The sequence below is a fragment of the Podarcis vaucheri genome (genome assembly GCF_965113315.1).
Source record: "Podarcis vaucheri genome assembly, chromosome: W".
Classification (NCBI taxonomy): Eukaryota; Metazoa; Chordata; class Lepidosauria; order Squamata; family Lacertidae; genus Podarcis; species Podarcis vaucheri.
Genome location: NC_138757.1, coordinates 9,409,113 through 9,435,401, shown reverse-complemented (window position 1 = coordinate 9,435,401; position 26,289 = coordinate 9,409,113). Strand labels below are relative to the sequence as shown.

The following is a 26,289-nucleotide window of genomic DNA, read 5'->3' as shown; positions in this document are numbered from 1 at the left end:
GGATTTACTAGCAGTATTTGAAAATAACCCAGTTATTCTCGAACCTGTGGCTAACCAAAATTTGATACCCTTGGAGGACAATGATTGTTATTATAAGACTATCCAGGAATTATTTTCTTCTTTCTTAGACCCTCAGTTAAGCAACAAACCTTTAAATAAGTATAACTGGTTTGATAAAGATTGTATTACCTATAAGAAAGAACTGAGAACTTGTCTAAGAGAAGCCTATAGTACCAACTCTCAAGGTCTCTGGATGACTTATTTTGAAATGAAAAATGCTTTTAAGACTATGCTCCTGGGGAAAAAAACTGAGTTTGCACTAGCCAAATGGTCTAAAATTGTTACTGCATTAGCAATTAAAGATACCAAAACTTTTTGGTCACTTCTCTCAATAAAAGATATCACTGATTTCCCTAATATAAGCGATGAGGCTTGGATTTCACATTTTACTGCTGTTTTTTATGATCACCAAGTTTGCAAAAAGGAAAATCTTAAATTTTCTCTGGCAAAAACCACACAATTTCAAATTACTGTTGAGGAGATGAAAAGGGTAATTTCTTCGTTTAAGCAAGGGAAATCACCTGGTATGGATGGCATCCCAATAGACCTGTTGAGATTAGATGTAGAATGGTGGGCCATTAAACTTGTGCCGCTTTTTAATTCTGTCTATCACTCAGTCCTTGTACCTAAATCATGGAACAACGCAATAGTGGTACCGATCTTTAAAAAAGGTGATAGGAATTGTCAAGAGAATTATAGGCCTATAAGTTTGTTACCGTGCATAAGTAAAATCTACGCCAAATCTCTGCTTATTAAACTGGAAGAATGGATGCTGACAAAAGGTCTACCTCAGGGGTCTGCAACCTTTAAGACAAAAAGAGCCACTTGGACTCGTTTCCGAAGGAAAAAAAACCTGGGAGCCGCAAAACCATTGTGACATTTAAAACAAATATATCTCCAGAGCTGCGATCTGACAGCGGGCGGGAAGGTGACGTCGGGACTAACGCGCGCACTGCCCCCATGCAACGTCACAGCCAGTACAGTGCCCGCCACAGTGGGGAGTGTCGGGGCGCACAATGCGCCTCCTCCCCTCGCTAGTATCCGCCCCGGAGCCGCAGCAAAGGTGTAAAAGAGCCACATGCGGCTCCGGAGCCGCGGGTTGCAGACCCCTGGTCTACCTGGTAAAGAGCAGGCTGGTTTTAAGGCAGGCTCGTCAACTCTTGACCAGTGTCTAGTGTTAAGTCATCTTGTGGATAAATATGTCTGAATAATCGAGGAGTTAGGCAAGGCTGTATCCTGGCCCCTACCCTATTTAATCTATTTTTATCTGACCTACCATTATTTCTTCAAAACGCAACCACTCATACTCCTTATTTAAACAATAGCCCACTTTTTTTATTACTTTACGCAGATGATGCTGTAATTATCTCACTCTCTGTTTTGGGTTTAAAAAAATTATTTAAGAGTTTCTCAAACTACTGCTCTCTCAATAATCTCAAAATTAATTATGATAAGACAAAGATTATGCAATTTAGAAAGAGAGGGAACCCAAAAGGCTGTATAATTAATGGACATTTATTACAGGAAGTTAAGCACTTCAATTATCTGGGAATCACATTTAAAAATAATATGAATTGGAATACACATATATGTGCTGCAATAGTTAAGGCCAAAGTGACAGCCCACCATATTAAATCCTACTTTTTTTCTCCAGTAGGAAACAGATTTATTCCAGCTGTATTGCAAGTAATTGACATGAAACTTTGTGCCCAACTTCTATACGGCACACCAGTGTGGATTTCAGGTGACCTCAAGAGGTTGGATAAATTTCACGCATCCCTTCTGAAGTCATTACTAGGACTTGCAAACTCTGTAAAATATGAAACAATATGTTGTGAGCTGGGAATATTGCCTTTATCAGTAAGAGCATGGTTGAGGACCTTGAAATATTGGATTTTCCTCCATTACAGAGCCCTATCCCCTAATTCTCTACTTTACGATCTTTTGAGTGATAGTGCAATCTACAATCTATCATTGATTTGTAAGAGAAAACTGGATTCGTTAGGGCTCACTCTAACTGACTTTGAAAGCTCTGATCCCAAAGATACATGGGAAATTATCAGAAAGACTCTCACAGAAAAAAGTGTTCTCGCCATGCTTGAGGTTGCAAAGCACAGCACCTGCTCTCCTATCCACTTAAATCTTCCTTTGTGTAGAGATTTCCAAAAGGGATACATGACAAATCTGAAGAAACATGAATCGTGTAGGCTGTTTATGTTGGCCAGATTCAACATGTTTCCCTCGATGGTAGTGAGAGGAAGATACTTAGCTATCCCAGAATTAGAGCATCTCTGCAAATGCAGAAAACAGGAACCCGATACTCTAGAGCAGGGGTCAGCAACCCGCGGTTCCGGAGCCGCATGTGGCTCTTTTACACCTTTGCCGCGGCTCCGGGGCGGATACTAGCGAGGGGAGGAGGCACATTGTGCGCCCCGACACTCCCCACTGTGGCGGGCGCTGTACTGGCTGTGACGTCGCATGGGGGTGGTGTGTGCGTTAGTCACGCACCGTCCCGACGTCACCTTCCCGCCTGCTGTCAGATCGCGGCTCCGGAGATATATTTGTTTTAAATGTCGCAATGGTTTTGCGGCTCCCAGTGTTTTTTTTCTTCGAAAACGGGTCCAAGTGGCTCTTTTTGTCTTAAAGGTTGCAGACCCCTGCTCTAGAGCAAATATTATTTTCCTGTAATTTTGGCAGTTATGCCAGAAAACAATTATTTGAGGCCCAAAAATTTAATAGACAGATTTTTACACAACCAACTGTTCAGGACCTGCTGGCGGACAGCGATGATCAAATTACTTTAATAGCGGCTGAATTTTTAAGTGCTGTCCATGAAGAAAGAATGGGCCATGATAAAGAGACTTAGTGGTTTTAATGGTAGGTGATGTTGCTGTGTTGTATTATATTATCTTTGTACATCGATTCATTTCTTGGAGTTAAGAATAGGACTAGGATATATTGTGTTCGCTGAGCCCGTATTTTATACAGTCTGTATATGATGTTTGTGTGTTAATGTGTGGTGTGTTATGCCTAATAAAGGATTTTGAATTTGAATAAAAACTTTTCAAAAACAAACAAACAAACAAAAGGAGCGACAGAGGGGAAAAGAGAAATTTATATGTTGCAATAAAATACTTTGTCCACCAGGGGAACCATACACTCAGAAGGGGCAGTGGAGGAAAGAGAAAGAACAAATTAAGCAACGCTTGTAATTTAAATGTTTGCCTCTAGGTGTCTTCTGGAGTATCTCCCTTCCCCCACTGTACTTTACACTTTCTCCCTCTTCACAACCAACTTCAAAAGACTCCAGTTCCAATCCCATAAAATATAGTTCAAACAATGAAAGACAGAAATTGATATTTAAGTTCAATGGTTAGTCCTGCAGAATGTGTCCTCTTCTGTTCTTCTGCCACTTGTCAGCTTAATCCATCAGTGGAGTCTCTATAAATCCATATTTCCACAAAGAAGTCAAAGAGAACTCTTTTAATCCACAAAGAGAGTTTAAGTCCACAAAGGGAGTTTAAATGCAAAACTATTTCCTCTTCCGGGGGGGGGGGGAACGTTCCCCCTACTTTACCCGAAATTCAGTCTCTAACTGCCAGCAAGTCCCGATAGTGAGGGGGTTGCAGACACAGTCAAAGACCCTCAGACGCAATCTTGAAGAGTAGATTCATAGGTAAATAATAGCAGACAAGATTGAAGGAGTGTAAATAGGACTTTTCGGGGTCTCCACCTCTCCCTCTTCAATAATCCTTAAAGCCATTTAAAACTCTGTCCTTTATCTCTTTCTGTTCATTACTAAGTTGCCGTTCCCTGGGCTAGAGCTCAGCACGTTATTCTTCCTTCCACCAAATTTCAGGAGTCTCGCCAAGATAGAAATACAAATTTCTTTTTATTAACTCCTCTCCCAGCTAAATTGTTATACGATAACTTTGCCTCAGTACAATGTTTGTGAGGACTTTCACTTTTGCACTTACTCAGCAGGAACTTTCACTTCCGTCTTCATTCTTGTGACTTTGTTCTATGCGCCATTTTCTCACCGCTGCCAGGATGGACTCCCTTTTTACGCCCCTCAGCTATCCGAATTTCCTTGCTTTCTTTCCAATATTTCCAAGGATGTAATTATCCTGTAGGTTTTTATTTTAAAATTTGTTCTTTTTCCTGGAAGCTTGCCGCTTTCATCTGAAGCCTGAGACTACACAATGCAGAGTTAGTGGTGCTTTCCCTTTCGTGCCCGCCACTCTATCCCGTCTTCAGATTTTAATTTAAACCCGAAAAGCAGGAGAGCCCATCTGGGCGCCACTGGGTGCCCCGTCCCTCAAGGTAATCCCCTTGAAGTTCTGAGGTCCACAGAGTCCTTGCAGAACCTCCAAAAAACCCCGCATTGCTCAGAATTCCCTGAGAAGTTATTCCACGCTTCTTCTTGATGGCTGCAGCAAAGTCCCGACAGATGTCTAGTTTAGTAGGAAGAGTGTTGAACAAAATAGATATAACAAGAAGAAATAAATTGAAAGCTGGTATGGTAGCATTGGATATTTTTAAGGCATTTGATTGTGTAGAATGGCCAGCGTTAAAAATGATTATAGAAAGTTTAGGATTTGGAGACTGATTTAAGGGATTAATAAATCAATTATATCTGAGGAACAAGGCATATGTCGTAGTGAATATAACAGAACAAATAACACTAGCCTGGGGCACAAGACAAGGATGCCCCCTATCCCCAATTTTATTTGTATTGGTCTTTGAAACTCTGGCCAATGGAATTAGAGAAGATGGAAATATAAAAGGAATAAGCAATAAAGGAAAAGAGAAAATAAGCTTATTTGCAGATGACACCTTGCTAACAATTGAAAATCTGCTGGAAAATCTGCAGGTAACAGAGGCACATTTGAAAAAAACTGGAGAAATAACAAAAATAACAAATTAATTGGTGCAAATTAGAGATGATGATATTTAACTATGATGAAGATGAAAGGCAATTTTTTTTGAAGGAAATAAAAACAGATATAACATTAAGAAATGTAATAAAGTACTTGGGAATAAACATAACAAGTAATTTAGAAAATTTAGAAAAAGAGAATTTTAACAAATTAAAGAGGGAAATTAAGGAAAAACTGGAGGAATATAAATTTAAGCTTTCATGGTTCGTAAGAATAGTGATAAATAAAATGAAAATCTTGTCTAGAATAACTTTTTTTATTTAGAAAGTTACCAATTAAGATATTGGAGACAAAGCTAAAAGGTTGGCAAAGTATGATCAATAAATTTTGTAATGGGGATAAGAACCCTAGAATTAATAAAAGAAGATGGTATAAACCCCAGAAAACAGGTGGACTGGGTGTCCCCAATATAGTTATATTCTATAGTGTGTCAAGGAATGGACTGAAGACGAGGACTGGGGAATGCATTCTATGGCAGACCAGCTTCTCTCCGATAGACGATTCACTCCCCACCCCTTGCTGACAGGGTGTTCAGAAGCAGAGAGAGAGGCAGAAGCTGAACAGATTAGGGGGGAGTTACCCAGTTACGAGATAATGATGACAGAAACAGAAGGGAAGGGGCACCTAGCTGAGACATCACTTGAGAGCATGGAGGACCCCCTCAGACTCAGAGATCCGGACATATCAGAGAACAAAGGAGTCAGAGGGAGGGAGGAACTTCCTGTTGATGCCCAAAATGCTGCGGAAGCTGGAAGGATGATTAGACTAAGCAACTGTTCTCCTTACAGAGAGTTGTGTATTTGTGCTTGCAACATGATGCTGTAATAAAAGGACTATAAATCTATCAACTGCTCATTAATTCTTATCTGTGAAGTTACCGAAGGGAATGGAGGACTCTCCATGCCTGACATATAGCAAATCAGTTAAAATATATCATAGATGGAATAACAGAACAAGGAGAGTTAGAATGGTTAGAGTGGTTCACAGGACATGAGGGAGAAGTTAGTGAATATATTTTTTATCAAACCAAATAGGCAATGGTGGCAGAATATTGAAAATCCCTTATTAAGAAATATCATTGAGATATGGGTGAAATATAAAGGAAAATTGATACCAGCAAACTCCCCACTAACTCTAGTGGTGATGACAGAAGACTTCCCAGTAAATTTAAAAAAGGAAATTGAAAAAGAAGCGAAAGAGAAGAGAATACTTAAAATAAAGGATTGGGTAGAGAAAATGAGAAGCAAAGAACAAACGAGAAGTTCAATTTCATTAGGGGAGGATGGCCGCCGTGAGGTAGGTGCAGGGCTAGAGCTCTTTTGTTGTTGTTGTTAGAGCATTTATTAATTTTCCAATAAAAACATCCAATTAACATTCAAATCATGATCCAATTTTAAAAAACTAAAGTTAAAAAAAATCCAATTGTCTTCCAAATTTAATTCTTGTTTTATGGCTTCCCACGGCCTGAACCTCAAAGCAACTCCAAATTCTTAGTCCTGCCTCTCACGATGTTTCCATATTTCCATATCCGATTTTCTCTCTCCAAACTTCTCTGCCTCTGGCTCTGCGATCTTCAACACGTCAAAAAACACAAATAATCTTTCCACCTCTGAGTGCAGACTTGTTTATATTATGTTCCCTTCCACTGCTTTCCCCCCCCCCTCACGCCGCTTCAGATGACCCCATCCAGTCCAGGCTTTTGTCCAGTTCTTTGAATTTGATATCTTGGCAGCTCCCAAATCATTAATCTTTCCTGTCCGGCTGTTATCAAGTGTTGAATTGTTCTTAAGCAGTCTGTTCCTTTTGTTGTATATGTATATATCAATCATTTGGCGATCGATCAGCCTTCCTGGAAACCACTCACCCCCCCCCCCGAGCCCGGGGGGGGGGGCGCTAGACATCAATTTAGCCTTTTCTCTTGCTCAAAATGAAAAAAAAAATCATTCAGAAACAGCTGCATTATATGTTGTCCAAAATGTTATCTCAAATCATTGTCAGCTGGCAATTAATTCCTGTTTAGCTTAATCGGAGACTAGTTCCGAATTTTCTAAAACTGCGTAGTAAGTAAGCGCCATCTTATCCTTTGTTCTCCTTTCAAGTATTAAAAAGAGCTGCGCATGGGTCCCAATTATAAATAAAAGTCCATCTGCACTCATTTTTTAAAAAGCAATTTAAGTTCCTAATGAGGGTTGGCATGAAAAACCAATTGTTGATCTTAAAGAGGGGGGGAGCATACCAATCGGCTCCACATTCTACACACCGTGATGAAGATCTCTTTGAAGTCTGAGCTCATACGCCAGAGACTGTCTTTTCTGCAGGTTTTTTTTCCTTCAGCTTTTCCGAATCAGACTGCGTCTGTTTGTTTTCAAAATATAGATATTATCCCAAACAGATGTGACCGGCTAGATGGGAGTGACATCGGAGAGTGCCGACCGTTGTTGTGCTCATTGACCCAGTGTCCTGCTGGGTGCATCTTAATGAACGCCGGCAATTTCGGACAAACCGCGGGTCTTTGAGATAGTCCTCCCCTGCCCTGGGGAGGCCGCCAGGGCTTATTACTGTTAGGTTTCTGTTATGCCACTGTGCAGTGCTTGGAGTCACAAGACTCTGTTTACATTCCAGACTGTTGGAAGTCTCACGGGAGATAGATGTTGATGTTACTGGTTTCCTGTTCCTTTGTTCCAGTTGGTTCTCTGCTTTCACAGAGAGCAGATGTATATTCTTATTGTCCTGCGTAGTTAGAAATAAAATGTAGCGATGTAGCTCATATTTCTTGTCCTTCTGCTGCTGTTTGTATACTCTGTGTAATGGGAATGTGCCTGGAGCCTCATCAAAGGCTTAGGTCGTTAATCACCGTCGGAGGAGATTCTGGAGGACTCGACCGGAGGAGCAGCTCGGTCGAACAGAGTTCCGACATTTTTGGTCATGGGCACCAGAACGGAATGCAGCTTATCTTTTTAATCTTTTTTTTAAAAAAAAGTAATATTTATTGAAGTTTTACAAACATTAGAAAGTTTCAAAGTTTAAACTTAAAAAATAACGACAAAGAATAACCCTAATAAAATAAAAAAAGAATTACAAAAAAAAACAAAACACATGAAAAATACAAAATAGAAAACAGTTAACATGCAGAAAAAAGAAAAGAAAAAGAATCAATAATTTCATATCTTATACTTCATTTACTAGTTTCCTGACCTCCTCACACCTCCCTTTTTGTATTCCAGTTCAGATATTTAATTCAGCAAGTCCTTACCCTCTATCATTTATACTTACTCAGCATCTTAACCTATTATAAATATATATTTTCCACCATTATCAATCCATATTTACATATTCTTGTTAAACTTTTTACCAACACCGCTTGTTTTCAATCCAACATCCCTTTAACATTCATTAATTTTACAGTATTTCTGCAAAGCCATTTCCGAGCCTCGGGAGGAGAGGGTGTTGCGGGCTGGCCCCTCCCACAAGCGCGGGGCTGGAGTTTAGCCCCGCGAGAGCCAGGGAATCCCCGGGGGCGTGCCTCTCCGCCTTCCCCCTGCCCGCCAATAGGCGGGCCGGGGAGGCGTGGCCTGGGCTACTACCGCTTGTCAGTAGTTTCTGCTGCTTTATATTCTGGTGCTCGAACTGCCTTTCTGTCTGCAGCCGAAGGGTTTTTGTTTCTGCTACTTCCTAGGGAGCACTGCCACCTAGCGGCAGGAGTTGTTATTGCAGCCTGCAATCCGGAGACCTTATTTCTACAGCGTTCTATCTCTTTTAGCAGCTAGGCTGATCACACAACAGTTCATGTTTACGCATTGTGAGAGATTCCTGGCTATATAAGAAGAGTATTAGTTAAATAGTTGTCTTTTGGAAAGATAGGATAAATAAAATTGAATTAAAGTTTCTTTCATTGTTACAAATTTTCTTTAGTACTACTTGAGGAGCTTTTAAGCTGGATTACCTTAGCAAAGCATTTAATTGGCATCAGAATTAAATACATAAGGCCGGATAGGCAGCCTCACCACGGTAATTCCTGGTGATAAAATTTGGAAACAGACTTGAGGTCATTCATTTGGTGCTCCATTCAAGTTCAGATTAAGCATAAGCAATTGGACCTGGTGCAAGAGGCGAGTGGTGCGAAGCTGACTGTTTAGATATACGCTGATTAGCTTGGCAAGCGTTTAATTTGCATCGGATTTGTTTATATATTTACCGGTCAGGCGTCCTCCTTAGGTTTATTCCCCTCCCTCTAATTCCTTGGAGTAAAATTGACAGATACACTTGTTAATAATTCTTACTGGTGTGGTTATATAACTAAATAAATAAATACATACATACATACATACATACATTCATACATAAATAAATATTAGTTAATAATAATAATAATAAAAAATTAATAATAAAAAATAAAAATAAATAAATAAATAAATAAAATTAAATAAATAATAATAAAAAAAAGAAAAAAATAAAGAAATAGAAATAAATTGTGTATTTATAAAAGAAAGTAGTGGTGGAAGGGGGGGTTTGTTCGCCTTGCTAGACTTGCAGGTTTGCTAAAAACAGTTGCGATTGCAATGGCTTCCGGAGGCGAACAACAGCCTTCCACCTCCAGTAATCAGTCAGCGGGTGCTGCAGGTAGTGAGAGCGCACGCATGGTGTCAATATCTTGCAATCCTCAAACTTTTGACCAGCTTTTCAGGGCATTTGAATCTTTTTATAGACAATGCAGACCCGTGCCCGGGGCTCTTCCGGCCCCAGAGCCCTCACAGAACGTCATACCTGACACGCCACCAGCCAATCAAGGTCAGGTTGGGGCACCTCTCGTGACAGCAGCCAATGCCCGGCCTGGAACATCAACCGCAAGCCGCCCCAATACACGTGCCCAGTCCGCGCTATCCAGGAAGGCAACACAAGGTGGCAGCAAGGGCAAGGCACCCGCAAAGCGTGGGGACAAAGGGAAGACTCCGGCTAAGGGGGCCAATATCATACCCCTCTCACAAACATCAGGTATTCCGAGTGTTTTTCAGGAGGAAGAGCCCCAGCATAGTTCCACCGAGGACAGCGCAGGTTCTGGGTCCGATGAGGACCGAGTGGAACCTCAGCCACCTCAGTCGGCCGCGGAGACCAACTCAGCCGACGCAGGCACGCAAGGGGGTAAGAGGAAGTCAAAGAAGAAACACACCTCCGCGAAAAAGAAGAGGAGCAGCAAATCGGACACGGATGAGGATTCAGGTACGTCCTCTTCAGATTCTGATAGTGAGGGCCCCATGGATGGCTACTGGGGTCAAGGTGAAGGTATTCATGGGATTCCTTTGTGGGCGCATCAACGGAGGGCAAATTCCCATCGGAAGACCTTTAATGGGGTGCTTGAGTGGAAGGATGGGGCTCTAGTAGAGGAGGTTAAGGTCGCCACAAACCAGCCCACAGATTTCATATTGGGGAACCATCTATCCCAGAAGAAGAGAAATAAAATCCTTAATGGGGAGTATGTGGATATATTTACCCTCCTTCCACCTGCCAAATTAGTGGGAAGAGGTGAAAAGAGGCGCTCTTACGGTAAGAGAAGGTATAGAACACCTAGAGCGGAGCGCACTTTCGAGAACTGGTTAGATGGCTACCAGGTTTTCATGGGGGTCGTGTGCGCTGCTTATCCCAGACGCTCCATGGATCTCGTGGCCTATATGGCTCACGTAAGGAGGGCCCGCGCACTCGCGGGAGAAAATGCTGCACTGATATATGATGAGAATTTTCGCAGAAACGCGTCTTTGCACCCTACCACCCGATGGGACCTTACTGACCCAAACTACTGGGGAGAAGATGTAAACCCATACATTGATAAGAAAAATCTGGATTCGGCAAAAGTGGGTAAGACCGAGGTAAAACGGCGGCGCCAGTGTTGGGAGTTCAACAGGGGTGCGTGTTCACGCCCCTTCTGTAAGTACCTCCACGAGTGTGAGCGTTGCTGGGGTAACCACCCCGCCTCTGCCTGCTTCAAGGGTAAACAACAGCCCTTTCGGGGTGGCAGGGGGTACTCCCACGGCAACGCCAGGGGCGCCCCCGGATCCGCACAACTGGGAGCAGGTAACCGCCAGTAATATCAACACAGCTTTACCAGAGGCATCAGCAGATCCCTCCACTAGGTTTCAGGTATCCGCTAATAATTTCGATCTTGGCATGGCTTTTTCCCCTATCCGCTTACAGCCTTTAAATACCCTGCTAAAAATATACCCTGATCGTGAAGCCGCACACTATCTATGGGAAGGTTTCTCCAAAGGTTTCAGAATCCCGGTCGCCGTTCCCCCCAATTCCGGTGTACCTCAAAATCAAAAATCAGTTAGGGAGAGGCCCGATATAGCTAGGAAAAAGATAGAGAAGGAAATCAGGGCGGGAAGAGTGGCTGGTCCCTTCGATGAGCCACCCTTGGCAGGACTTCATCTATCTCCCCTGGGCATCGTTCCAAAAAAGGCCCCTGGGGAGTTTCGGATGATTCATAACCTCTCATACCCTAGGGGGGGCTCAGTCAATGATGCAATTCCCCAGGAGCTCTGTTCAGTTAAGTACGCCTCCTTCGATCAGGCAGTAAAAATGATTCGGAGATTTGGGCAAGGGGCATTCCTAGCAAAGTGTGACATCGAGTCGGCCTTCCGCCTTCTCCCAGTGCGTCCAGAGGACTTCCGATGGTTAGGCTTTAAATTCGAAGGGGCTTATTTTATCGACAAGGCGATGCCCATGGGCTGTTCTGTGGCTTGCGCGGCCTTTGAATCCTTTAGCACATTTCTGGATTGGGCTTTACAACACAAAACTGGGTCGTTGGGCGTGTCGCATTACCTTGATGATTTTATTTTGGCGGCTGACAGTAAAGCCCGTTGTTCAGCACTCCTCGAGGCCTTTACAGCCTTGGCGAGGGAATTGGGGGTACCTCTAGCCGCTGACAAAACGGAGGGCCCGGCCACGTGTTTAGTGTATTTGGGTATTGAGCTGGATACTGTGGCCCAGACCTCACGGTTGCCAGTAGATAAGCTCTTGGCACTCAAGGCATTGATTCAACAGCTGTTGCCCCTAAAGAAAATTACCCTGAAACAGATTCAATCGTTGCTGGGTCATTTAAATTTCGCCTGTAGGGTGGTGGCACCGGGGCGCCCCTTTTGTAACCGCTTGGCCAGATTATCGGCGGGCCTTAAGGCACCACAGCATAGGGTACGCCTATCCAAAGAAGTCAAGGCTGATCTGGGCGTCTGGCTGCAATTCCTGGAAAAGTACAACGGTATATCTCTATGGCAGGACTCCATGGCACTGAGTGCGGACTTCCAGGTTCAGTCAGATGCGGCAGGGTCGCTGGGTTTTGGGGTCTACTTTAAAGGCCAATGGTGTGCCAGAGAGTGGCCCCAAGAATGGCGGGGCCAGCCCATTACCCGCGACCTTACATTTTTGGAATTTTTCCCGATAGTAGTAGCGGTACATCTTTGGGCGGAGCAGTTTAGCAATCATAGGGTTTGTTTCAATACAGACAATCAGGCAGTGGTTTCGGTCCTGGCTAGACAATCCGCGCGCTCCACCAGAGTAGGAAACCTTCTACGATCCTTTGTACTTCTGTGTCTGGAACGGAACATATACTTTTCGGCCAAATTCGTACCTGGCGTTAATAATGACATCGCGGATGCTCTGTCTCGTTTTCAGATGGAGCGCTTTCGCTCTTTAGCGCCGGATGCGGAGCAATCATCGATGCCTTTCCCGGAGCATCTCTGGAATCTTGGGAGAGAGAAGTAATGAAGGGAGTATTCGGTGCTGTGGCTCCGTCCACAATGCGTTCATACAAGAAGGCTTGGGTTGATTTCCTAAAATTCCGTAGTAATACACCGGGCGCTAGGCCCTTCGCTACACCTTCAACGAGAGAGGTCCTCCACTACTTGGCTCACCTGAAAGAGTTAGGCAGGGCACCTAAAACCCTTAACATCCAGTCAGCAGGGATTTCTTACTTTTGTAAAGCCTTTTTTGCGACCGACCCGTGCGCGGCTTTTATCGTACGCAAGACACTGGAAGGATGGCGCAGACAGCACCCCCCTAGTGCAGATAGGAGGCGGCCTATAACGTATGACATCTTGTCACAGATTCACAAAGCTTTACGCTCAGTGTGCTGGTCTAAGTACGAAGCGCGCCTATTCTCGGCTGCGTTCTCTATATCATTTTTTGGTGCACTACGTATTGGGGAGGTCGTCTGCGAAGGGGGGGTCAACCACACACAGAGGGGCATCCTGTTAAGCGACCTGACCCTGTCACAGTCGGATCTGTTAGGGTGCGGAGCTCAAAGACAGACCAACAGGGTAAAGGGGCGCTTCTCCGCCTTCCAGCAGCCCAAGACAAGGGCCCCTGTCCGGTAAGGGACACGAGACGCTTTCTATACCTCAGGCCAAAAAACCCGGGTCCCCTGCTGATCCACGCAGACGGGTCGCGATTGGCCAGGCAGCAATTCACCAGGGTGATGCGTATGGCTTTGGCGGCATGTGGGCTACCAGCGGCTGAGTTTGCGGCACATTCTTTCCGCATTGGGGCGGCCACCACCGCAGTGCATCTGGGGCTCTCCACCAACAGGATTAAGGAAATGGGGAGATGGAGATCCAATGCTTATAAATCATATGTCAGAAATAACGTATAACTAAGAGGTATGCCACTGAACCCCTTTTTCCCTGTCTGCTTGCTTTCCAGGATCTAAAAAGGTGCGCATCTGGTTGGTGGGCCACAGTATACCGTATTTTTCGCTCCATAGGACGCACCTGACCAAAAGACGCACCAAGTTTTTAGAGCAGGAAAATAAGAAGAAAAAATCCAACTCAAATGTTGTACTAAACTATTTAAAACAGCAAAGTGGGTGGCTCCTGTCCACTTTGCTGCTTTAAAGCGAGCCACAATATATAATGAAGAGAATGGAAAAAGGACAGACATTCCATTATAATGTAGCTGTTTTCATCATCACTGGGAAGTCAGTATTGGCAGCAGTCACAAAAATTAAAATTTGAGCATTTTACTGTTATTAATCAAGAATATTTATAGTCAGGGAGAGAAACCAGGGCTGTGCAAATGAGAAGTGCTTGGAGTATGGAGGAACAGCAAAGAGATCAAATGATTGCGCTCCAGTTCCTAAATCTCTGAAGTTTTCTCAAAACAGGCCTGGTTGTTTTGAAAGGAAGATTCAAAATGGAGTGACTGAGCAAATAACAGAGGAGGAAAAGAGGGCAGATAAATAGCTTCCATTCAATACCAAGAGAACACAATGTTTTTGGTTTGGTATAGGTGGACTGTACTTGTAAGAATTTGTATAATGAATTATAGAGTTGGAGTGGAATATCAGAGCCTCTTTTCAGCAGTAAAGATTAGCTGCTAGAAACATGGTCCACACACAAACACACAGGATGTCTGGTTATAGTTGCAGTTACAGATAGGTAGCCGTGTTGGTCTGCCATAGTCAAAATAAAAAAATTCCTTCCAGTAGCACCTTAAAGACCAACTAAGTTAGTTCTTGGTATGAGCTTTCGTGTGCATGCACACTTCTTCAGATACAGAGCAGTGTATCTGAAGAAGTGTGCATGCACACAAAAGCTCATACCAAGAACTAACTTAGTTGGTCTTTAAGGTGCTACTGGAAGGAATTTTTTTATTTTGGTTATAGTTGTTTAGTTTAAACTGTTACTGAGCCAGATGCCTGCTCTGTTTTAGCTGAGCTCACTAATACTGAATTGTGGAAATGCTTTGCATGTATTTATGACTATTTCTGCAAAACGGCTACCTGAAGAAATCCCCAAACTTAATATTTTTAAACTTCAAACGGAGCTCAGAATCCGGTTAGGCAATCCTTTGCAGTTGAATTAGGAGGCACTGAGAGAAAGCAATTTGCTGCTCCCCACCCCCCCTCCACCCCAGGATCACACAGCCTTCCCTCTGCTTGCAAACCTTGTCGGAGCTTCAGGGGGAATGCAAACGCTATAGGCAGAGCAGTGTGGCTCCCCCCCCAAAGAGCACCCCAGGAGCGCAGGACAAAGACGCACAGCCTTCCCTCTGCTTGCAAACCTTGTGGGAGCTTCAGGGGGAATGCAAAAGCTATAGGCAGAGCAGTGTGGCTCCCCCCCCCAAAAAAAGCACCCCAGGAGCGCAGGGCAAAGACGCACAGCCTTCCCTCTGCTTGCAAACCTTGTCGGGGCTTCAGGGGAAAGTAAAGGCTGTAGGCAGAGCAGTGTAGCTCCTCCCCCCTCCACCCCAGGATCACACAGCCTTCCCTCTGCTTGCAAACCTTGTCGGAGCTTCAGGGGGAATGCAAAAGCTATAGGCAGAGCAGTGTGGCTCCCCCCCCAAAAAAAAGCACCCCAGGAGCGCAGGGCAAAGACGCACAGCCTTCCCTCTGCTTGCAAACCTTGTCGGGGCTTCAGGGGAAAGTAAAGGCTGTAGGCAGAGCAGTGTAGCTCCTCCCCCCTCCACCCCAGGATCACACAGCCTTCCCTCTGCTTGCAAACCTTGTCGGAGCTTCAGGGGGAATGCAAAAGCTATAGGCAGAGCAGCGTGGCTCCTCCCCCACCCCCAAAGAGCACCCCAGGAGCGCAGGGCAAAGACGCACAGCCTTCCCGCTGCTTGCAAACGTTGCCGGGGCTTCAGGGGAAAGCGGAGGCAGCCGGCAGAGCACCGTGGCTCCTCCCCCGATCCCCGAAGAGCAGCCCAGCAGCGTAGGGCAACAGCGATTTGGCTCCAGGGACCACACATTCGCTCCATAAGACGCACAGACATTTTCCCTTCCTTTTTAGGAGGAAAAAAGTGCGTCCAATGGTGCGAAAAATACGGTAGTTCATTGGGCCAGGATTCGGGCCATGAGTACAGGGCTAGGGCAAAATCTGAAGTTGCCTGCGAAGGTGGAGCTGGCGTGGCTAGCGCGGAGAGGGATGCGCTGGAGTGAGTTCAAGCCAGCAGTGATGGCAAGGGCTGCCTCTGAAGGGCCTCCTGATGCACTAGTGATTCAGTTGGGCGAGAACGACCTCGCATACCGCAAGGCGATAGATCTCAGATGGAACATTTTTGATGACCTGTCCGAGCTGGTGACAGTGTACCCAAACATCAAAATACTGTGGTCCTCGTTGCTTGAGAGGAGGACATGGAGGGACTGTGCGAGCCCAGTGGGTGTGAATAAAGCAAGGAAAGTTTTAGAGCGGGCAGTGGAACGTAGAGTGGTGGCCTTGGGCGGGTGCATCATCCGACACCCAAACATACAGTTCAGCAACGAGGCCCTCTACAGGCAGGATGGCGTGCATTTGTCCGATGCCGGGAATGATATATGGTTGGGAGATATCATAGTAGGGATTAGGGGTTGGTTACAGGCCTGAAGGTATTGGCGGCGAGCTTTGCTCGAGTGGCGGTTAGGCATTGGCAGGGGTCTATTGTTATGCAAATGGATGGGGGGGAAGGACACGCCATCACCTTCCCCCGAGAAAAGGGTAGTCCGGTAGAGGACTCCGGGGGCGTCTGCCTTGTCCGAGACCTAGTAAGGTGAGGGCCGCCGGCACGCCCACGAGCGGTGACACCCGTGGGGGCCCTAGCTGGCGTACTCCAGCAGGACACCCCCACGGTTTGTGTTCAACCCTTCCCGGTTCCCATGCAGGGTAGTCATAGGAGCCAATGCCTAGGGCCAATACCTTCAATTCTGTAATCAATAAAGTTGTGGCCATTTACGCCCATTAACCTTAACTAACGTGTCCTGTGTCTTCATTTCATTGGGGGAGGGAACTTGCCACGCAAAGCCATTTCCGAGCCTCGGGAGGAGAGGGTGTTGCGGGCTGGCCCCTCCCACAAGCGCGGGGCTGGAGTTTAGCCCCGCGAGAGCCAGGGAATCCCCGGGGGCGTGCCTCTCCGCCTTCCCCCTGCCCGCCAATAGGCGGGCCGGGGAGGCGTGGCCTGGGCTATTTAAGGCCAGGCACGCCCCGGGATCTCCCTCTTCCCCCTCGGCAGCAGAGAAGTTTTCCCAGCCCACCCACCCTTAGGTTAGGCAGTCTTGACCTTGCTATGGACTTCGGTTGGTCGCCGCAAGGGGCCTGGTAGGAATTTTTCCAAGTTGGCGACTTTGCAGCCTTTTGGTTTTTTCGCCTACCTCGTAGCAAATCGTCACAACTTTCACAGTTTTGGCGGTTAGGCATTGGCAGGGGTCTATTGTTATGCAAATGGATGGGGGGGAAGGACACGCCATCACCTTCCCCCGAGAAAAGGGTAGTCCGGTAGAGGACTCCGGGGGCGTCTGCCTTGTCCGAGACCTAGTAAGGTGAGGGCCGCCGGCACGCCCACGAGCGGTGACACCCGTGGGGGCCCTAGCTGGCGTACTCCAGCAGGACACCCCCACGGTTTGTGTTCAACCCTTCCCGGTTCCCATGCCGGGTAGTCATAGGAGCCAATGCCTAGGGCCAATACCTTCAATTCTGTAATCAATAAAGTTGTGGCCATTTACGCCCATTAACCTTAACTAACGTGTCCTGTGTCTTCATTTCATTGGGGGAGGGAACTTGCCACGCAAGTAGTCTTTAATTTTTTTCCATTCTTCTTCCACCGCCTCTTCTCCCTGATCTCGGATTCTGCCAGTCATTTCTGCCAATTCCATGTACTCTATCACCTTCATCTGCCATTCTTCCAGGGTGGGTAGATCTTGTGTCTTCCAATACTTTGCGATGAGTATTCTTGCTGCTGTTGTGGCGTACATAAAGAAAGTTCTATCCTTCTTTGGCACCAATTGGCCAATCATGCCCAGGAGAAAGGCCTCTGGTTTCTTCAAGAAGGTATATTTAAATACCCTTTTCATTTCATTATATATCATCTCCCAGAAAGCCTTTATCCTTGGGCACGTCCACCAAAGGTGAAAGAATGTACCTTCAGTTTCTTTACATTTCCAACATTTATTATCGGGCAAATGGTAGATTTTTACAAGCTTGACTGGTGTCATGTACCACCTGTAAATCATTTTCATAATATTCTCTCTTAGGGAATTACATGCCGTAAATTTCATACCTGTGGTCCACAACTGTTCCCAGTCAGCAAACATAATATTATGTCCAACGTCTTGTGCCCATTTAATCATAGCAGATTTCACCGTTTCATCCTGAGTATTCCATTTCAACAGCAAGTTATACATCTTTGACAAAATCTTAGTTTTGGGTTCTAACAGTTCTGTTTCCAACTTTGATTTTTCCACCTGGAAGCCAGTTTTTTTGTCCAAATTGTATACTTCTCTTATTTGGTAATAATGAAACCAATCTCGCACTCTATCTTTTAGTTTCTCAAAACTCTGCAATTTCAATTTGTCTCCTTCTTGCTCCAAAATCTCCCAATATTTTGGCCATTTGGCCTCCATATTGGGCCTTTTCTGAGCCTTCGCCTCCATTGGTGACAACCACCTTGAGGTTTTATTTTCAAGTAATTCCTTATACCTTGTCCAAACATTAAACAGTGCTCTCCTGACAATATGGTTTTTAAATGCTTTATGGGCTTTAACCTTGCCGTACCACAAGTATGCATGCCACCCAAAAACGTTATTAAAACCTTCTACAGTGGTGCCTCGCAAGACGAAATTAATTCGTTCCGCAATTCTCTTCGTCTTGTGGTTTTTTTGTCTTGCGATGCACGGTTTCCCATAGGAATGCATTGAAAATCAATTAATGCGTTCCTAGGGAAACCACCTTCAGACCAGGTCCGGGGACAGTCTGTCCCCGGACCTCTTCTGAAGGCTGGGGGGGGGACAAGGGCTTTTCTTCCCACCCCCAGCATTTTAAAAAACCCTGGGACAGCGGAGGACTTCTCCGCTGTGCGGGGCTATCTTAAAATGCTGGCGGGCGGCATTTTAAAATCGCTCCGGACAGCGGAGGACTTCTCCGCTGTCCGGGGCGATTTAAAAGCCCCTGGGAAGGCAGGCGGGGGGGACAAAGACTTTCGCCCCCTGCCCGCCTTCAGAAGGTGTTCCCGCCCCCCGCCCCACTTCGGAAGAGCTTTCCGAAGTGGGGCGGCGGGGCCAGGTGTCCCCGACCCCCCTCCCCACTTCGGAAGAGCTTTCCGAAGTGGGGCGGCGGGGCCAGGTGTCCCTGCCCCCCCTCCCCACTTCGGAAGAGCTTTCCGAAGTGGGGCGGCGGGGCCAGGTGTCCCCGACCCCCCTCCCCACTTCGGAAGAGCTTTCCGAAGTGGGGCGGCGGGGCCAGGTGTCCCCGACCCCCCTCCCCACTTCGGAAGAGCTTTCCGAAGTGGGGCGGCGGGGCCAGGTGTTCCCGACCCCCCTCCCCACTTCGGAAGAGCTTTCCGAAGTGGGGCGGCGGGGCCAGGTGTCCCCGACCCCCCTCCCCACTTCGGAAGAGCTTTCCGAAGTGGGGCGGCGGGGCCAGGTGTTCCCGACCCCCCTCCCCACTTCGGAAGAGCTTTCCGAAGTGGGGCGGCGGGGCCAGGTGTTCCCGCCCCACCTCCCCACTTCGGAACAGCTTTCCGAAGTGGGGCGGCGGGGCCAGGTGTCCCCGCCCCACCTCCCCACTTCGGAACAGCTTTCCAAAGTGGGGCAGGGGGCCAGGTGTCCCGCCCCCCCTCCCCACTTCGGAACAGGTCCTGGACCTCTTCTGAAGGCTGGCGGGGGCAAAAGTCTTTGCTCCCCCCGCCTGCCTTCAAAAGCTGTCCGGCCCAGGCATCCCGGACCTTTCGGCCCAGGCATCCCGGCCCAGGCTTCGCGCATCTCTCTGCCAGCAGCGGCAGCTCTGCCGCTGCTGGCGGAGACTTGCCGGCATGCCGAAGCCTGCGCGCAGCGCGCCCAGGCTTCGCGGATCTCTCTGCCAGCAGCGGCAGCTCTGCCGCTGCTGGCGGAGAGTTGCCGGCATGTCGAAGCCTGCGCGCAGCGCGCCCAGGCTTCGCGGATCTCTCTGCCAGCAGCGGCATCTCTGCCGCTGCTGGCGGAGAGTTGCCGGCATGCCGAAGCCTGCGCGCAGCGAGCCCAGGCTTCGCGGATCTCTCTGCCAGCATCTCTCTCTGGGTTTAGAAAGAGGACGCTATTTTCCTTAAGATCTCTTAATATTGGGAATTTTATTTCCAGGCTATCATCATTTGAGCCTATTGTGGCACTCATATCTCCCATTAGGTAAAATGGCGATCCGGGGTGCTTAAATTGTAGGGAATAAAGGAAACTATGAAATTTACGCCATGTGCTCTCGATCTGTGTTTGCACTGTATATGGTGGGATATAAGCCGAAACAAGAATGATACTCTTGGATTCCAGATGCAAAGTGATCCACAGCGCCAGCTGCTCGAAAACTGAGCACCCAGTAACCTGTGACGCCAATTGAGTGGAAACCAGAGTTACTAGGGCCCCCCTCGGTCGTCCCCTTCCGAGTGGTTTAGAGGCCTTGATTTCGTAGGCGTGGTAACCGTCAAGAACTATGTTGTCAGTTGCCCAAGTTTCCTGCAGCATTATTATGTCAAAACCCATTATATATTCACGAAATGGCTCGTCCCTGTTGGGATTCGCAGGAAGATGAGTAAGTCTGCAGGCTTCAACAGGCTGATGCAATACTCTGTGAAGTGCTGGGTCAGAGTGACTCAGCAGGAATGTGATTGGCTATCACCTGTTTTAAAAGGAAAGCCTGTTCAACAGTAATGGTGGTTGTGGTGGTGGTTGTGCTTTGGTGTTGTGGTGCTGTGGTGGAGAGTATTCGTTTGCCTTAAGGAGCAGGTACTCTGTATGGACTGTTTTTGTAAATACTTGTATATAGCTCACATTAAAAAGACTGCACTGAAAAGAAACCTGGGACTCTGAGCGTTCGCTAAAAGCGCCGCAAGGAATTCGCGACAGGGTTATGGGTCCAGCACGCTTCCACTGCGCAAGAGTACAGGTGGCAGTTATCTAGCCGTGGGTGATGGAGGTGAGCTGCAGGGATGGAGCAGTCCAGAACTGGCGTGTTGCTGGAGAAGCTGACGGCCACGAACTACAGCATCTGGTCGGTCCGCATGCAAAACTTCCTCAAGCATGAGGGCCTGTGGAAGGTGGTGGAAACTCCACCGCAGCCCCCTGAGGAGGATGAGGACGACGATGAAAAGCTGGCACTAGCAGAGGCCCAGCTAGAAAAGGATGAGAAAGCTTTGGCTACGATCATTCTTGGAGTGGACGACAGCCAGCTAGTCTACGTAGCTGATAAGGTGACGGCAAGAGGACAAAGTCTTTATAGTCCTGAGTTCCCTTGATGACAGCTATGATATGCTGGTCAACTCCCTCAAGTCAGTAGAGACTGATAAGCTGACTCTGGAATACGTTACCGGACGGTTGTATGCAGAGAAGGACAGGTGTGCAGAGCGAAAGATGACCTCAGCCCAGCTGTTGGAGCATCCTAGAGGGAACAACAGCCGGGAAGACCAGAGGTGTCGGGAGCCAGTGAAACAGCCAGGAGGAGCTGCTGCAGACCAGACGGTGGTCAACAAAGTAAAAAGGTGTTTTTGCTGCAAGTCCAGTGGACATCTGCTTCGGGACTGCCCGAGAAAACAACAAAAATAGCAGAAGCACAAGAGACAGCAGAGAGAGACCAGAAGCACAAGAGACAGCACAAGAGATAGCAGAAGCACAAGAGACAGCAGAGAGGATTGCTAACTGATGCTAGGGCTTCAAACAAAAAACATGTAAGTCTTGCTACGGGCCAGAAAGCTAATGTGGTTTGTGAGGGGGAGGTTGTGTTCCCACAGCTGGGACACACATTCAGGAATGTGTTGTGTGTGCCTAGTTTGCAAAACAATCTCCTGAGTATTCCAGACTTGGCAAAAGCAGGCTTTGAAGTAAACTTTGTGGGAGATCAGTGCCAGATAAAGCAAAATGGGGCAGTGTTGGCAAATGCTAACCTTAGAACGAATATGTATGTACTGCAGTGTGAGTCTAAGGTTGCGAATGTGCAAAATGTCCCAACCCATGATATGTGTATTCATCTCCTGCACAGGCGTCTGGCTCATGCTAGCTTTAAGGTGCTGAACAAAACATTGGAGTTGTGGGGGGGGATGAAAAACATTAAAAGTTGTGATAATTACTTAGACTGCAATATCTGCAAGGAGGTTAAAAGCAGGGCTTGCCCAGTAGAAAGAGCAAGCCAGAGAGAAACCAAAAAACCATTCATGCTGATGTAACTGGTCCTTTTCCACCAAGTGTCTCCCATAACAAGTACTGTTTGATCCTAGTGGATGACTATTCTAGATTTGGCTGGGTCTATCCATTAAAGCAAAAGTCTGACGTTGCCCAAACTTTGAAGTTCTGGATAAGAAGGGTAGAAAGGCAACTTGGCGAAAAGGTGTGCTCTATTCAGACAGACAGGGGAGGAGAGTTTATGGCAAGCTCCCTAAGAAACTGGTTGCGTTTCCAAGGGATTAAACATAGACTTACCAATGTGGCAACGCCTCAGGAGAACGGAGTAGCAGAGCGTAGGGGAGGTGTCTTGCAGACACAAATGAAAGCATTGTTAGCAGATGCAAATCTTCCAATTAAGTACTGGGCTGAGAGTATTAAGACCGCGAATTATATTGGGAATCGCTTGTGGTCAAGGGTACTAGATGACATACCCTATAAAATTCTCTATAACAAAAGTCCCAGTTTGCAACATTTGTGTATCTTTGGGGCAAAGGCATGGGTTGACATACCTGTAAAGAACCGAAGAAAAGGTGGGAAAAGGGCACAGCAGTTGCTATTTCTTGGGTATGAAAGTGGTACGAAAGCCTACAGGTTTGAAGATGATAAAAATCTTTTGAGTTATAGTCGATCAGCCAGCTTTAATGAGCAAAGAAATTGGCCCAAGATACATGCAAACCTGCTGCCAGAAAAAGTTTTACTGCCGAGCGTACCTGTTAAGGCAGCTGAAACAAAGCTAAGAATTGGCAGCTCTCTCAGAGAAACTGAAAGGGAGGAGGTAAAGGTTGAGCATTTTTCTCCAGCTGCTAGCATGGAGCAGGGGGGAAAAGAAAGTGCAACAGGGACAGGAGGAGGTAAATCTCCAGAATCAATCCACCCCAAAAGCAGTCCTGAAGGTAGCCTAGGGGGTGAGATTAATGAACCAAGGAGGTCTGCAAGAAGTAATAAAGGTCAACCTCCAGACCGTTATGGGTTCCCAGCCACCATAAACCAGGTTTGTGTAACTGAGCCAGAAAACTTTGAAGAAGTGCAAGAGTTACCTACTCTAGAGAAAGAGGCGTGGTTAAAGGCAATGCAGGCAGAGTATAACTCTCTGCTAAACAACAATGTGTTTGTACCTACAGAATTGCCTGAAGGTAAAAAGCCCACAAGCTGTAAGTGGGTTTTTAAAGTGAAAAAGCTGGTTGATGGTAGTTGTCAGAGGAAAGCCAGGTTGGTTGCAAGGGGCTTTACACAAAGGAAAATGATACATTATGATGAAGTGTTTGCCCCAACAGCAAAGGCTGAAACAGTAAAATCAGTTTTAGCAATGGCAAGTCTGAGAGGGTTAAAAGTTAATCATTTTGGAGACTTCCGGGACGCCGCAGCCACGGGAAGGAGCGCGAGCCTGCCCTTCAGGGGAGTCTCGAACAACACAGAGGTCTAGAGGGGTCACGAAGGCTCCGTGAACCTCGTAACCCCAGGAGGATTATCCTGAGGGTCAAGGTACCCAGCGACGCTGCCCAAGCTTCCCTGTATTGTTGGCGTTTTGCAGGGTTTGAGCTGCAGCATGAAGGGGATGTAACAGACTCTGTGTTGTGAAGCCTCAGGCTCCGTGTGAAAGCGGTGAACCTCCGACAACAGTCATAAAACGGAAAAAACAAACCAACTAAGCTGATAAAAAGACTAACTAAAGAACCCAGCGTAAAAGGATTATGAGAGGTAATAGGAGAAGGAATCCACTACCGGCGGTAAGAGAAAATGGAGTACAACGTAAGGCTGGGAGAGAGGGAAAATAAAAAAGCTGCCGCTAAGTGGTTGTAGAAGAGAGACCTCAGATACAAAGTATAAGGACTCTGAGGCAAAGTTACAAATGAAAATATCTTAAGGGATTAGAAAGAAGTGAAAGGAATTTTTCTGTTCAACTTGGTGAGACAGCAGCGTTTATGACCGGGAGGAGATTGCAGGGGCGGTTTCATGGCAATTAACTCCTTTGCACGCCGTCTGTAAACATGGTCTGAGTCAAGCAGCATACACTTAGAGACTTTTGTTATTCACACCTCTTTGTTACTCACACCTCTCATATTGGTACAAAGGACAGAAACTGCTATTTTACTCGGGCCAGCTAAAAGAGTGAAAAACAGAATGGCAGCAGGAGGAGGGAAGACGCGGAGAGGCAGCGCCCTTCCAGTGACGTTTGGAAGGAAAAAGAGATTTGTGTGTTTGGAGAAAGCAGCGAGTTTCCGTACCAACACCCTCATTTCTTGTTCTTCTCCCCGATATAAAGAGTCACAACCTAATACGTTGGCTGGAGAAGAGGGGGTTTACTTTCTAGATTATTTCACCGCTACAGCGGAAAGAGACTGAGAACTTTTGGAAAGGGGGAAAGCGAAATCAAGACGGTGGGTCAGGACTTTTTGCAACATATAAAAGCTTTTCCACTCAGGAGACGCTCTAATTGGGTCCTGCCCCACACCCATATGCCCGCTTTTGGATTAAGACACACCCCACACTCCGTTTAAGTTCCAGGGGATTATTGGCCACTGGGATTTAAGCCAAAGATCTCAGTAACTTTGGCGATTATTTCTGTGCTGCTTATATAGTCCTTTAATGAACTTTGTAAGCTCTTTTTCTTTTTTCCCCCTCTCCTTTTCTCTTTTTTGCTCTGTGCCACTGGTTGATATTTGGGTCACCCTCTTCCTTCCCTCATTGTTTGATTACCTTCTTTATCTTGATCGCTTTCCCTTATCCTCCTAATAGGCTTTTTTTTCTGTGGTACGGTACCTCCTTATTCTTAGCCCCCCCCCCAATGGCGGACAAAACAAAGTGAAACATTTTAACGGACTAGAGAGAAGGGAAAGGAAGCTTTCTGTCTCACCGGGTCGGAGACTGCGATAGCAACGACCGGCGCGGGTTTTTGTAGATGGTTTTTCCTTCCTTCACTCCTTGGAATATAGCGTTTCTCCACCTCTTTGAATACAACGTTCAAGAGGGGAGCGACACAAACAGTACAGCTTCAATTTTCCTTGTAACATCTGAGAGACGTGGGTTTTGCCACCAGAATACTTTCTCTCTTTATACCAAAGGAGGAAGACTATTAAATATATAAAATGAAAAACGGATCGAAAAAGGGGGTGGGAACACCAGTAGAAAGGAGGCCATCAAGACAAGAAGAGGGGAAAGAGGCAAAAGAAATCAAAGATTACGATAGTTTGATGGCTGAAATAAGAAAAGAATTCAAAAATAATGAACAATACATCGAGAGAAAGTTATTAGAAGTGCAAGATATTTTGGATAAGAAATTGGAGGGGGTGGTAGGCGAACTAACAGGAAAAGTTAAAGAATTATCGGTAAGAGCTAAGGTACTGGAGGATTCAATGAAAAGGTTGCAAAAAGACACGAAGGATAGTAAGAAGGAGGTGGACAGGATTAGAGTAGAAGTGAAAGAGATAGGAAAGATACAGGAAGAGCTGATGGACAACATGGCTATGACGCAGATGAGACAAAATCAATCAAATCTGAAGTTTAGAGGATTACCGGAGAGTCTAAATGAGAATATAAGATCTAAAATGGTTAAAGAGTTAGCAACTTGGCTAGACAGGAAGGAAGAAGAGATAAATTACTCTCTTGTAAACATATTCAGGATAAAAACAAAATCGGTCAAAGCCAAAGGGAAAAAATTACCAGGAGATGTATTAGCCATGTTTAATTCGTTGGAGATAAGAAATGAAATACTGAAACAGAATTATAACAAAAGGTTATATATTGAAGGAAACCCAATTATTATATTAAAAGAGATTCCTTCGAGATTTCTTCGAAGGAGGGACCCTTATAAAAAATTAACCAACCAGCTGAAGAAAAACGGGATCCTGTATAGATGGGAATTCCCGGAAGGTATTTCATTCTACTTCAAGGAAAAAAGATTTAAACTGTCCACCCCTTCAGAACTTCAGAAATTTGCAAGGAGATACGAGAAGGACTTTGGAAGGATGACGGGGTGGGAGGAGGAGGTTGGGAAGCAACAGGGGGAGGGGGAGGGGAGCGAAGAAGAAGAAGGGGAGGAGGGAGAAAGGGAAGAAGTAGAGATAGAAGACAAGGAACAGTAGTTTCTATTTAGATTTGATAAACTTATTAACACTATATAACAGATGACTTTAAAAATACTAAATTGGAATGTGAATG

At 46.1% G+C, this 26,289-nt stretch overlaps 1 protein-coding gene and 1 long non-coding RNA gene across 2 annotated transcripts in view; both read right to left on the bottom strand.

Annotated features, from left to right (window-relative positions):
* LOC309523358 overlaps window positions 1–18,686 on the bottom strand; it is a 432,302-nt gene extending 413,616 nt beyond the window's left edge. Inside the window, exon 1 of the long non-coding RNA XR_014215327.1 lies at window positions 18,543–18,686. This is a non-coding gene — a long non-coding RNA (uncharacterized lncRNA). The remainder of the gene's footprint in view (window positions 1–18,542) is intronic.
* The window catches only part of LOC309523254 (uncharacterized protein), a gene marked incomplete at both ends in the record, with an annotated part of 611,327 nt that overhangs the window by 550,344 nt on the left and 34,694 nt on the right, over window positions 1–26,289 (bottom strand). The window lies entirely within an intron of this gene.